The sequence below is a fragment of the Lissotriton vulgaris genome, chromosome 6 (genome assembly GCF_964263255.1).
Source record: "Lissotriton vulgaris chromosome 6, aLisVul1.2, whole genome shotgun sequence".
Lineage (NCBI taxonomy): Eukaryota > Metazoa > Chordata > Amphibia > Caudata > Salamandridae > Lissotriton > Lissotriton vulgaris.
The window spans coordinates 1113557079-1113571216 of record NC_141694.1 but is presented as its reverse complement, the minus strand read 5'-3'; the positions used below and the strand labels follow the sequence as shown (position 1 = coordinate 1113571216).

Sequence of the window (14138 nt, the reverse complement as noted above, 5' to 3'; positions counted from 1 at the left end):
GTGCTTTTCACAGTTTGTGGTGGAATTACAGGGAATCGGAAGAGAAAACTAACTTGGGGGGCTATGAAGGAAGGGGTTAGGGGCTATGGGTGGGGATTTGGGCGGCTCAGGCAAGTGCACAAAGAAAAGTAGGTCAGAGGCCTTTTGAGCATTAGCACATCAAAGCCTATTGGCTTTGACATTTCTTGCAGACCACGAGTCTTGCCATGTTTTCTGAAAGACTGAAGGCTGCACTGTATATTCCATTCAGGTTTGGTTGTGTGCCATTCTGTTAATTAGTCAAAGTAAGGAATGCCGCGTATGTGGCAAGAAAGAAAACAGGGGCCCTCTCCTGTCACAACATTGTCTAGTTATTCCAAGTCTGCTAAATTGTCTACTTGCCCTGTTTTGTTACGCGGTTAGTCACGGACTGCAGGGCTCAGGAAAGATTTATGTTTTTGTCTTGATAGATGCGGACAGCGTTCCAAAAACGTTAAATGCGCTCAGTCCATGGAAGCACTCACCCGTCACTTATGTGTCTGCCTGCGTCGAGAAAGTGATGCGTTCCGTCTGCCACAGACACACAATCAGGTCGAAAGAAAATATTACGAGGGCACCGACTGTCTCGTCTGCCAATGGGGACGTGGGCTTAGCTCAGTGGGGTGTTGGCTCAGCAGGGGCTTGGGACTGGCAGCTGGGTAGGGGGGTTGTTTAATGGGTGGTGGTGGTTTTCATTTACATCTAAACGGCTGACATCTCGGGCCAGGATTACAGTGGTACTCATGCGGGATGGGTGTAGCACATCACGTGCCCAGACACATTGTCTACAGACTTTCGACTCAGGACAATAAAGTTCTAATCACCAGTGGCTTCCCCGGTTGACCTCGTTGCGTGACCCTGTGCACAACATTACCTTATCCCTCTGGGGTTTGTCCCTCAAACTTCATTGTGCATACGAGTATTACTTGTGAACGAGAAAGGCTATGCAAATGCGTGTGCATGCATAGATCATGCAACTACGTCAGAGGACCCTTCGTGGGGTGCGTGGATTCCCAGAGTAGTAACACCTCAGTGTGATGAAGAGGATGTCCCGGATAGGGGGCTAATGTCAGAGGAAGAGGCAATGCAAATGGTGTGAACAACCACAAAGTTGCATATTAGTCTGTATTTCCAAGCAAGTGTATGGATCCTTTCACATATTTTCCTCCACTCACAAACGGTCCTGCACCAAAGTCCAGAAGCTTCTGCTCTATTCCTTTCACCCCCCCCCCCCCCCCCCACACACACACACACAAACACGCGTTTTACGGATGGTATTGAGGAAAGGGGATGTTCGAAGGGAACAATACTTTCCTTGTGAAGAAAAAAAACATAACTGACAACATATCAAAGTAATCCGAACTCTAGCACCATGACGATATTACACAACTCAGCCAGCCAGCCCTCTTTTTCTCAGGGCGAGCAGTCATACCAGGGAGAGCAGCGACAAATACTTTCTTCAAACGAGCACACCTGGCTGGGGATTGTATGAATGTGTTAAACACAAAAACCCGTGCTCCTCACAAAGCTTCATATCCGCCAAAATTAGAATCGCTTAGAAAGAGACGACGTCAGCGCGGAGCCCTGTAATAATAAAACTGAAGGTTTGCAATTAAAATTACCATAAAACCACCACAGCTGTGGTGCATGTGAAATTCCCTTCTCTGAATCCCTATTTTGCCCTTAACCAGGACGCCTCTCTTTACTTTCCGAGTTTTTCCTCATTTTATGTTTTCTTTGATGCCTTGTGTTTTTGGCAGGTTCCCGCCTATTCTGGAACCGGAAGAACTGAGAATTCCGAGGCTGCACGAACCCTTTATTGTAAACGTTTGATAGGCTCTTGCCACCGCTGAAGGCCAGGGGCGTGGCTAGCAACTGAGCAGCAGGGGCAGCTGCACGGGGCCCAGGAGGATTAGAGGCTCAGTGGAGGGTGGTTATTGTTGTATTTAAGGACCCGACATGTAGTCAATGGCTCATTTGCCTTCCTGCAAGAGGGTTCATGGCTTAATACGAAAAGACTTGTGTAGCACTCGCTACCATTGCATTTTTATTTTTCATAGCAATTAACCATGGAACATTCTCATTATCCAGCTGAACTGTGCTCAATTCAGCAGCACTGAAGGATGAAGAGCCGGGTAGGCCACATCCTGCAGTAGCCAGAGGACACGCGGATCTGTGTAGGTAGGGCATTAAATCCCTTGGCTAAATTCCAGATTAATGATGGACGATCTTCAAATAAGCATTGCACCGACACTGCGTACGAAAGCGGTTTGGAAACGGGTTTTACGTTTGGCTGTTTTTAATGCTTCCGGTTGAGCCTACGCACTGGTGCTCGCCGACAATGGCACCTTGCACAACCCTGTATACCCTGCAGGCCAAGCTTCAATGGAAGCGTAACGCATCAATATTTACAAAGTTCAGAGGCGTTCCCAGTGTGGTGTGTGACTCTGAGCTATACACTTTAACACCTTAGCTGCTTTGGAACGTCCAGCTCCAGTGCTGAACGTTCCATTGCGCAGGTGCAGTTGGAACGTCCAACGGCCGACGGCAGCACTCCAGAGGTAGTGGTGCCGTCGGCCGCTGGACGGGCGCAGCACTTAAGGGGTTAACCACAAGGTTTCTGTGGAGCAAAATGGCACCGAAGCAGACATTCTGACCATTTTATTGAAATACATCATAATGCTGGCTGCGTCGGCCTTATTCTCGGGCGAATATCGGCTGCAACGGCTTTTTCTTGGGAGCTGTGATGGGGGGGGGGGATGTTTTCAAGAACGACTGACTACGTAATAGTATTGAAAAGCCCGCTTTAATGAAACTGATGCTTAACTTTAATAACAAACCTTGGCTCTAACTAGCCTTACATGCTAAATCAAAGTGGTCTCAATATACATCTTTATAACTATCCCCAAAAAACGTCTTCCTCCCCTAAGCAACCCTTCATAACGCAACCTACCAAAGTGCGATCACAACTCCCCTCACTCAAACTCCCGGCATCCAAATCTTGTGCATACAGCACTGTTGCCATCTCATTCCATTTATAAACTCCCCACGCCACCCTCAAAACTACGCTATTGTGATTTCCCTTAAGTTGTAATAACTACCATATCCCTTATCCTGTTTCTTCTTTTCTCCCCCCGCCCTTCCCCTCTCTTTGTCTTCAATAAAATCAAACTTAAAAACTACAACTGGGTCTGAACATGTCCAACGTTTCTTGCAATAACGTTTAAAGTTGTGTACCAAACCACCAAGCACCATCAGCAACAGCATCGCCACAAACACGACCTCCAAAGACGCACCTGCTTCATTAAACAGATAACAGGGTGGGTGGGTGGGGAAAAAAACGAACGAGAGTTCCTACCAGCCAGGGTACATGCGCATTCTAAAACGGCACCCTGCCTAGACTAACATGTCCCCAAAATGTTGTGAACACCCCGACGACGCTCCCATACCAATCCTGGAGCCCACCTGAAAATTCCAGGAGAGTACAACCCCCCCCCCCCACCCCCCCCCCCCCCAAAAAAAAACACCTAAGATATGTGAACAAGACTTAGCGTGTATGTGAAATGTAAAAACAGGTCGAGAACCTAAGTTAGCACACAACTTAAACATTATACATAACAAGGCCCTGCTAGAGCTGTTGACCACCGATATTTAGTTGACGTTTTCACAAAGTCAGAAAGAGTTGGTCACTGGGACAGAGTTACAAGGCCGTACAAAATTAGTATAATTTAGTTTTTGCTGAAATCCATCACATTTTAGAAAAACGGATCAAGTTCAAATCAGGCATCTTGCACTATATTTTTTTGAGAAATAGTTCCTTGTGTTAATTTTAGACAAAAGGACACATTTTACTCTAAAAATATAGCGCAAAAAACGCAAGTCCTGCGAACAAGAGCTGCTCATGTTCATTTTCGCATTGATCAAGTGCTACCTCAATAGCATTTTTTACTTGGGAAACCACCCATTATGCCATGTCGCATAATGATGTAATTTCGCCGAATTTTGCATAAAATAATGTAACACGAAATGCCAGAAATACACTGAACTCTGTGAAGTCCTGGCTGTACTTCACAAACCACCGGCCCATTTGTTCCATGATCAGGTGCAGCCAGAGTCTGACAACTGTAAAAGGTCCACCTTCCAGAGAGGAACGAGCAGTTGTTTTTAGAGACGCTTCTCCAAATTTAACCATGACCCTCCTTCTGAACAAGACAGATAACACGTGTCTGAGGGCAGCAGTGCAAAGACTTTAACCCTGGCGCAACGTGATACAAGGACTGACGCACAATCTTGCCACAGGGCGTTGTGCTGTTTGAGGTGGTCCCTGGCGCTTTGGGAAGACCCGCTTCCGTTGTCTCCTCAGAACAGGACCACAGCCCGGAGCCATCATTGACCGAATAAAGTGTGTGACTGTTCACAGCACAGAGATATGAGCAGACACAGATATTACCAAGGCATTCACATGGGTGTCTTGGAAAAAAGGCTAGGGAGTGAGCATATATGGGATAAAGGACCCCTGAGGTACATCAGTCACAAAGGAGCTCTGTGGCTATAGGGGGGAACTTGGAAATATTCTTTCATCACACAAGAAAGGGTATTTGTAGGTCTGGTGTTAGCCAAAACGTTGGATTTTACCTCAATTGTATGCACAATAAACTTAATTCAAGGGCCTTTCAGTCAATCCTCTTCCTCCATTGGACTGTAATTGACTCATTCTCATTTCCTACCGCCCACTACAGCATACAGCAAGGAACAGTGGGCCAGCCCACTTCAGCCACTGACAAATGTTACTGTGACTGACGGAATTCAGCTCTTTCACAAGGAGCACATCCCCACATAAAGTAGTTCACTTCAGTGCCAGGGAATATTAAGGCATTGTCATTGTGAGCTTTTTGCAAATATAATATATATATATATATATATATATATATATATATATATATATACACACACACCTATGCCTATGCAACGGTTTAGCACTCCTGCAATAAAAAAAACGTTTACAAGACAAGACAAGCATTGATACAAAAAAGTTAGAAACAAATACCAGACCTATTGGCTTTGTCAATGGCAGTTTCCTTACGAGATTTAGTTTTCCACTATTGTCTTCTCCTTAACCACTCAACACTTTGGCTTCTTTCTCCTTCATAAGGAATATATGGTATTGTTGCTGAAATATTAACTAAACACAGAATTCTTAGTGTAAAAAGAAACATGTCAATGCATAGACTGAAATTTCTCACTAAACTTTTTAAGCAGTTTAATGTTGATTCCAAAAATGGCTGTAGTTCAGAATATGTGCTAACACGAAGAAGGATTCCTTCTTTCTTGTAAGGAACCCTAGTAGTGCAAAAAACAAACACTTTGTCATAAATATCTCCTAACCCCCTATAAATGGTTAATCGTATTGGGAAAATTAGTTCAAGGAAAGAGAACTGAATGGCTACTCCATCCCTCCTTTTGTTGTTTAATCTGCAGCAGTAGTTCTGCTCCATGTCCTGCCTTTTACTCTGTCTCCAGATTCTGGCTTCAGGGATTGTGACATCATAACTCAACTGTAATAACTTATTACAGTAGAGAAGTGTGCTTTTTTATTATAATTGACTCCTGATTTAAAAAAAACATACTTTAGTAAGAAAAGTAGAGGCTCATTTTATGCCTTTTTTTGCAGGCTTCCCTGTATTATGTCATTATAATTTTCCTAAAGAACAAGAACCAGCAGCAAGCATACTCTCCTGAAAATAATACAACAATTAAGGCCAGAAGTAAGCTCGTTAATGGCTCATGAAAGGTAATATAAGATGAACATGTGACTTAAGGAAACGCGAGCTGACAAAGATGGGAGGAGTCACAGAAAGCGCTCACACAGGTGCAATGGTTGACATATTGTCAATTAGCTAAAAGGCATGTCAGTTAATACCATAGGCAAGCATATCAAATTTCACTACCCCATAGACCTGACGTCAGTCACCCTTGAGACGCTAAGCAAGACTGACAAGGGCAAATTTGATCAACTTTTGAAGTGCGTGAATATCTTTGGGATCTTACGGCAAAATCGATGTTGGATGAGGTTTCAGTATTTATATATTGTTTTACAGAATACATTATAGCCAAGTGATGAAGTAAATATGTTGAAAAACAGAAAGAGGAAATCCATATGCACCTTTTGAGACCAGAGAACATTTCAAGTGATCCTCCGAGATTCTCCCACAATCGTTCCTACGTCACTGTTCTCGAAAAGTTGCTCAGGATTGGATTAGGGAAAAATGTTCTGTGCTCATTTTGAAAATAACAAGGTAGTTATTGAAGTTTTTTTAGGTGAAAACCGTCAATCACCTCAAGGCATTTATCATTCCAAATAAAGCATTGCATGTTTGAATTAACAGAATAGTATAGCGTTGTGATTGGTTTAGGGCAGCCTGGGTGCTTCCTGCTTGCGGGAGCGACGAAGAGTAGAGGACAGCGAGAAACGTGCAGCATGAACAGGTAAGTGATCTTTATTTTTATTCCCCCCCCCCCCTGTTCCGCAGCAGCTGCCACTGCTTCCTTCCCTGTAGAGAGAGTAATTGCTTTAAAATCTCACCTACTGTGCTGCTTCACCTCATTCATGAATCACAACAGAATTGAAGGAGGAGTCAATCCGAATTACAAAAATGCCCTAGAGCAAGATCTGAGTTTACCGCTCTACCTCTGTGCATTATCAGTCTGGGGAGGAATAAGGGTACAAACTATAACCTATTTAATAAAAACTGGATTTTTAAGTGTTTTCCTCTGACTAGTTCTAACCGAACATTACACAATATTGATGCTATATGAAATTTTAAAAATATGCCCTGAATGTTCTCTATTTTGTCCTATGTGTAGAGGATGCAAATCATTCTTTTTTCAAATCAGTGCCCCTAATCAGCGCCCAATGTTAGTCCTACTTCTATATCTGTATCCATCAAGGTTTTTCACTTTCTATATCTAGTCACTCTATGAATTTAGGGGATCTCTTTTACTTGAGTTTTCTTTTGTACCGTAGGTTGGTGTCCATAAAGAGCATAACTAACTATTTTATAAATTGTGACTCCCTTATCCATTTCAACCATAGCATGCGGTCTGCGAAAGGCCCTGTAATGACAAGACCACGTAAACTTGTTTTACTCAGTTGTTCTAAAGAACTTTCATAAAAAATACAAAGGATGCAAAATTACACCACCCCCACGATACGCCACAAATTGAACAATACACCAAAGGTTGCCCTGAAGTCTCTTCAATGTGTTTCATTAGAATCAGGAACCAAAGACAATGTATTTGATGCCATGCACAAGCCCTTCTGGGACTAGTACTGGGGCAGTCTACAAATGCTAGCCTCATACCACAGTCTGCTGGTACTATCAGATCAAAGCAAACACAAGGAGATGATGGACGGAGCGCTGAAACCTTTCAGACACTCACACCCAGTCACAGATCTGGGTTGAATCCATCATCCTTCTTTAGCTCACTTTGCCACCCCAGTTCAGACACAGCTATTTGCAAATCAGTCTTGACCCTGTGCCTCATGGGAACAGTCCAGCCCGAACTGCCAAGCCATGTCTTCCATGGATCGGAAACAAGCATCCTCGGACCGGTTTCGGGCTAACAGCCCTCATCAGCCAGGCTAGCTTGAATCCAGAGGCAAAGTAAGCAGGGGACCCACGTCTGGGCATACCCTGCCAACTTAGGGCGAATAAAGCAAACACAATGAGATGATGGACGGAGAGCTGAAACTTTTCAGACATTCACCCCCAGTTACAGATCTGGGTTGAATCCATGATCGTTCTTTAGTTCACTTCGCCACCCCAGTTCAGACACAGCTATATGCAAATCAGTCTTGACCCTGTGCTTCATGGGAACAGTCCAGTCCGAACTGCCAAGCCATTTCTTCCCGGACCTATCAGATCATTGCAGTACAAAGTGATTAGCTAAAGATTACAACTAGAACAAATGAGCGACGTATTCCTAGTTAAAAGAAAACACAATTTTGAAATGCTGTAGATTTTAGCCTAAGGCACAACTTCCGACTTGAGATTAGGCACTAGGGCTCCACCAAAGTAGCAGAAGTACCGCTGTCTGGAACAGCCTCGGCGAAGCTCATGTCCTTCATATCTGGTGTGATATTATGTGGTCCCAATGTGATTTGAAGTAACCAATAGGAAGACTAACAGTGATAAAAAAACAATAATGATGCCGACTCAAACTGCTGACTGGACAAATTTGTACCAATCTATTCGAAGTGTGAAGAGATATAGGAGAAAAATGGATACAGTGATTTCATAACCACAAAAAACTGCAGAGTAGAAACACATAGCAAATATCTGAAAACATGTTATGAGCTAGTAACACACTGCTTCATGGTTAAGCAGGCTGCCTAGAAAAGAAATACCAAGCACACCGCATTAAAACATGTTTAAAAAATAGAACGTGTTTACTATATTTGTGTAAAACAACTCTAAGTATACGGAAAGGGACTATAATGGGATATCTATTTAACCAGTTACCTTATTAAACAGAAAGGTGAAACACATCTCTGATCTTTTCCTTACAACCTGATGCACCCAGTTAACGTAACACAATTCATGATTCAGACCAAATTCTGCTAGTCATGAACAAACACCAACCGAAATCAGCAGATACCAAGCAACAGTTACAAGATGTACGAGAATGTTCTTTGCTAGTTCCAGATATATCCAAAATGCTGCATGCCAGGAAGTGGATCCAGTAAAAACCATTTGGAACTGGAATTTGTTATTTTTTTGCAGATCTCTAAACAGTTGTCAACCTGGAAAATGGTGCTCGGGCAATTGAGGCAACCTACACATGGTGCCTCCGAGGGATGAAAATGCAACAAAAAAAATACAAATACTTGGATAAGCATGTAAATGTATCAGATAACAATGGTGGCGCTGTTGAAGCCTGCGTGTACAGGCTGCCATCCAGGGCTCTAAGCCAGCCAGGGCCAAGTCCTGGCAAATAAAATAAATATATACATTGAGACAGGGCCCTGTAGAGTCCTCTTTTTTTTGGCCTTCACCTCTTGAAGGAGAAAAAAAATCCCAGCCCCTGGAAAATGCAACTGTCTTGTGGTTTGCTCGTGTTTTATCAACAATATAGTTTGGTGGCATCTGGAATAGATGCCAGATGTCCTGCACCACGTCTGTCGATGGATGTTTTCTGTCTGCCCACTTCAGGGAGCTGCACTGCTTGTTGTTGGCCCTGCCTAGGTTTTTAGAATCCTCAACAGCTGACTCGAGCCTGAGCCTGTTCCTTTACACTGCCTTTTTTTCCAGATGTGGGACCATAAGATAGACAGATACTCTGGGTCCTGTGGCACCAGGACAATGTCCGCGGTGAAGGTTTTTTTCATTGATGTCCCATGGCCTAAGATACTGTTTGATTCCAGTCGAATAACCACGTTATCCCCTTCACACGCGAGTCTCCAATGGTACCAGTAGCGAGTGGTCAAAGTGCTGTTTACTTTTAAGCTGCAGTATTCATATGTCTTATTGTTTACTGCCCAGGTTAGGGGTGCTCTGTAACTTTTCAATATCTGTTTGCATTCTTTATCGAGTGAACCTTCGTTAATGCTATTTATAATAGGCAAATGTGCATGCTGTTCGTTTGCTTCTAAACATGAAGTGTACATTGACTGATTTTAATTAGGTATCAATAACTGTTTGGGATTTGATGGATTGGCATCATTGGGTTTTGGTATCTGCTCAATATTGCCACTGTGGTGCTTTTGAAATGCTAAATGCCCAACATCGAAGGGACTCCTCGTCGAGATGGTTGAACTATTAACTTCCGAACAATCCTGCAGGAGATCACACATTAATCACAAAACTTTATCATTTTTTTTTAAACACACAGATTTAGAGCTTTCCTCTTCCAAAACCACCATCCAGGCCAACTTGGAAGGAGTAGTCCGCCACAGTTTCTCTAGCAAGTGCCTTGCTGTGACCCATCCCTACATTGGGTGCCATGTTCTGGATTTTTTTCAAGACAAGCCTGGCTGAGACCTGGGAAAGCCAGGAAGCAGAATAAAAAGTACTAGACTAGCTGTCTCTCACCCGAGGGTGCTCCAAAGAATCCTGTTGTACGCAAGGAAATGGCCCTGCACAGAGGGCAGTAGTGCGCCTCTCCGCCTCTAGGCGCCTGTGCCACTGCATGGCCATGTCATGCCAGCAGGCTGGGGTCCACGTGAAAAGGTGAAGCGACAGATGTGATGGCATGGCTTGGTCAGACTGTTTCAGATCTATCCGTAAGCACAGTATTCATGGAACTTAAGGGATTGGGACAGTGTCATGCTTACTATGCGAAATGGGTCCATACCGATGAAATGTGGAGAAACCCTAAAAAGAATGCTCACCAGGTAACCTTGCGTCCACTTCTTAATAGTGGTGTAATGCGATATGGAAGCAAATGACACACTTGCACTAATCCTTATGGGTTCTGGAGTAGCGTGCTACTCACCAAGAAAGTGCTTCAACACCCCATTAAGGATAACACGCGCCATAAAAATGCAAACCTTTGTTCACTCTTCTATCCCTCCGATATACCTTCTCAATCCAAATAACTGAATAATATCCACCACTCATAATATCCACCACTATACTAATTCACCACTAATCCTTATAGGATCTGAATAGCCTGCTACTCGCCCCGAAAAAAAAGAGCGCTTCAACACCCCATCAGGGGTAACAAGCGCTATATAAATGCAAACTTTTTCCCCTCTTCTATCCCTCCACTATCCTTCTGAACCCAAATAACTGTCCAAACTATACACCACTCAAATTACTTTCATACTTCACTATACTAATTCAACACTAATCCTTCTTGGGTTCCGGAATAGCGTGCTACTCGCCGAAAAAGAGCGTTGATACCTCGTCAGGGGTAGTAGGAGCTATATAAATGCAATTACAATACAATACAATGCTTGAGGTGTCCTCTAGTGCCATGAAGCGGCTCGGAGCTTAACACAGTGATATAAAATAAACACTAATACTTAATAAGTAACTTCACTCAGGCTATGACGTCCCTCCACCCTCCCGAGGACAACTCAATACAAGACAACGGACTCTCAGCGCCAAGAAGCATTTACCACGCCACGTGGTGCAATTTAGAAACGTGCATAAAAGAAGAACGTGTTCACCACTTATTTAGCAGACGTTTGTCCCAAAGAGTGTACAATATTTTATGAAATAACGGGCCATGCATGACACAGGCCGCACACACTCCCTGTGGCAACCTTCCATTCTTCACACTCAGGCTGAGCCTGAGAGAATCAATCCCTTGGCAAGCCACTGATGGCCTGTTGTGCTTCGTGTCTAGGCCGGAGGGGGCATCATAGGGTGTGGGAAGTCAGAGCGGCACAGCTGAGTGTTTCTGGTGCCCCCACAGTGATCACCTGTTGCCACTTCAATGCCACCCGTGCACACCAACTCTAGCCATAAACAGGCTACAAGGCACAAGCAGTCTGTCCTATGAGCGCGATGCCACCATACACGCCACAGGGTGCCCCTCTCCACGTCAGAATGGCAGCGGACGCTTTCTAATTTGCATTCCAGTGCTTGTTGCATCCTTCACCGCTTATAAAACCCAGGTCCTGAAAAATGCCAATTTTACACTACAAGGACACTCGGCATTAGCCAAGCCCTCTCCAAGCGCCTTGCAAACTTTATTTTTGTTAAACGACCTACAAAAATGGGCATGACATATTTCATGCCAAGGACTTATATACCCACATCCAGTGCCTGCTGCAAGCAACAAGCTGCACTGGCACTGCCAGAGGGGGCAAACTGAAATCAGATAGTAACCCAGGAGAAAAACAGAGGCAACTGTCTGCCTGGCACTACTGCCATCAGCAGGGCGCACTGACAGAGGGGGCAAAGTGAAACAAGATGGAATACAAAAAGTAGTGTCTGCGGTTTATAGGGCAGTTGGTGAATGAATCCTCTTTAGAGGCAAGCAACCCAAAAATAACGCTACCACCTACACTGTTGATCAGGGTGGGAACGGTACCCAGAGTCAGTCACGCGCTCCCACTCACCCTGGCAGTAGATGGTGTATCTGTCTGGGGTGGAAGGCGAACAAGAGCGGTAGAAACAGCGCCGCGGAAGATGTTATCCATGTGTCCACGTATTAAAGAGAGAGCAACAGGGTGAAACTTGCCCCTTCCCTCCCCGTCCCCCCTCGGGCCACAGAGGCCGCGGGGCGTCCCCGGGCCCCCCCCCGCACTCACCTCACTCTGCCTCGCTGCCTCGGCCGCGGCTCCCCCATGCTCCCGGGGACCCGCTCGTTGCTCTGGCGCTTTGTGCTCCGGCCGCCTCTCTCCGCTGCCTCGGAGGTTCCTCAGGTTTCAGGGCTTAGTGCGAGGGGGAGGGGCGGGGCCGAGCCTTCCTCCAGCGCTGCTGCTCGGCTTCAGCCCTTCATCCATCCCCGCCTACCCGAAGAGCAGCTCGCATCTCCCACCGCCAGACGGGCGACCGCAGCCTCCCCTGCCGGCGAGGAGGGGCGCGGCGGCTCCGTTAACCCCCAATATTCCTACCCTAAATTCAACATCTATTCAAATCAAACTTTATTGTCGTGACAGGATATACAGGTCAACTGCTATGTAATTGCAAGGTGCCACCTCCTCTACCCGGATCTTCAAAGCTGATCTCAACTCTCTCCTCTTTCAAAGACATTTCAGAACTAATACTGTCATGCTCAGGCCCCTCTTGGAAGTTCACTCTTTGTAAGATTGTATTTTTCCCCCGTACATTCCTCTCTCCTGCGTGTTTTGTTGGATTTTGTATTTATGTACCCTTCATTTTTAGTTTGTAATGCTGTATTGTGTTTCCACTGTTCTCTTGTAACGCAACTGGCTCTATTGTACAGCGCTCTGACACCTGCAGGCAGGGGCGCAACTAGGTCTTAATTTCGGGGGGGGGGGGCCTAACATGGCAGATGAAGGGGCGTGGCTAATGTAAATCAATGGGGCGGAGCTAAAATGGCAAATAATCAGGATCGGTTAATGCTCAGGTCAAGCTGAGAAAAAAATGTGGTGAATTCTGCATTTGAACCTGGACAACAATTAAAGCACACATTTTTGTTAGTTTGATGCATTGCCCCCCAAAACCCATACTCACCCTGAATCGTAAAATTACCCCTGGCACACCAAAACACATACCCACGCTGAACCCTAAAATTAACCCCCTCACACCCTAAAACCCATACCTGCCCTGAAATCTATAATTACCCCTGGCACCCCAAAACCCATACCCATCCTATACCAAAAATTATCCCTCCCCGGCACCCCAAAACCCATACCCACCCCACACCCTAAAATTACCCCCTGGCACCCCAAAACCCAATACCACCCTGAACCCTAAAATCACCCCCCTGGAGCCCCAACACCCATACCCGCCCTGAACCTTAAATTACCCCTGGCACCCCAGAAACCATACCCATGCTGAACCATAAATTCCCCCTTGCCCCCCAAAACCCAAACCCACCCTGAACCTTAAAATTACCCCAGGCACCCCAAAACCCATATTCACCCTGAACCATAAATTCCCCCCTGGCACCCCATAACCCATACCCACCCTAAACTCTAAAATTACCCACTAGCACCCCAAAAAAAATATGAACACTACAAACTTACACTATATTTGCATATTTGGAGGGGACTGTCCTCTTTGACGTTTCTATGTATGTAAGTCAAGAACAACATTCACAGTAACCTTGATATGCAGGCAGTAGGTAATGCTGTGCTGAAAAATGCATTAAAGTTACTGGAACTTATACAAAAAACTGCTGCCTGCTCTTCTGATACTATACTGTGGAGTCTGGCTGATCAGCAGCACTGTGTCCTGGCATCCAGCCCCTCCCGAAGGTCTCACTGTGTAGATCAATGTGGGTCAAATGCACAGACAGCAGGGGGAAGGGATGGCCAGTGCAGGTGAAGCTTTTCCTTTGTAAATTAATTCCTGCTGGTGTCATAGCCAAGGGTTTGCTGTCTGTGAAATTGTATGGAATACACATCTATACAAGTGCACAGACAGCACACCCTGGGCTAAGATGCCAGCAGAAATTCCTTTACAAAGGAAAAGCATCAC

At 45.1% G+C, this 14138-nt stretch overlaps 1 protein-coding gene across 1 annotated transcript in view; it reads right to left on the bottom strand.

Moving 5' to 3' along the window:
- The window catches only part of LOC147708507 (uncharacterized), a 381831-nt gene extending 369220 nt beyond the window's left edge, over nt 1–12611 (bottom strand). Inside the window, exon 1 of the mRNA XM_086927193.1 lies at nt 12281–12611. The gene's annotated coding sequence lies outside the window, so the exon portion shown is untranslated. The remainder of the gene's footprint in view (nt 1–12280) is intronic.
- Between the last annotated feature and the right edge of the window lie 1527 nt (nt 12612–14138).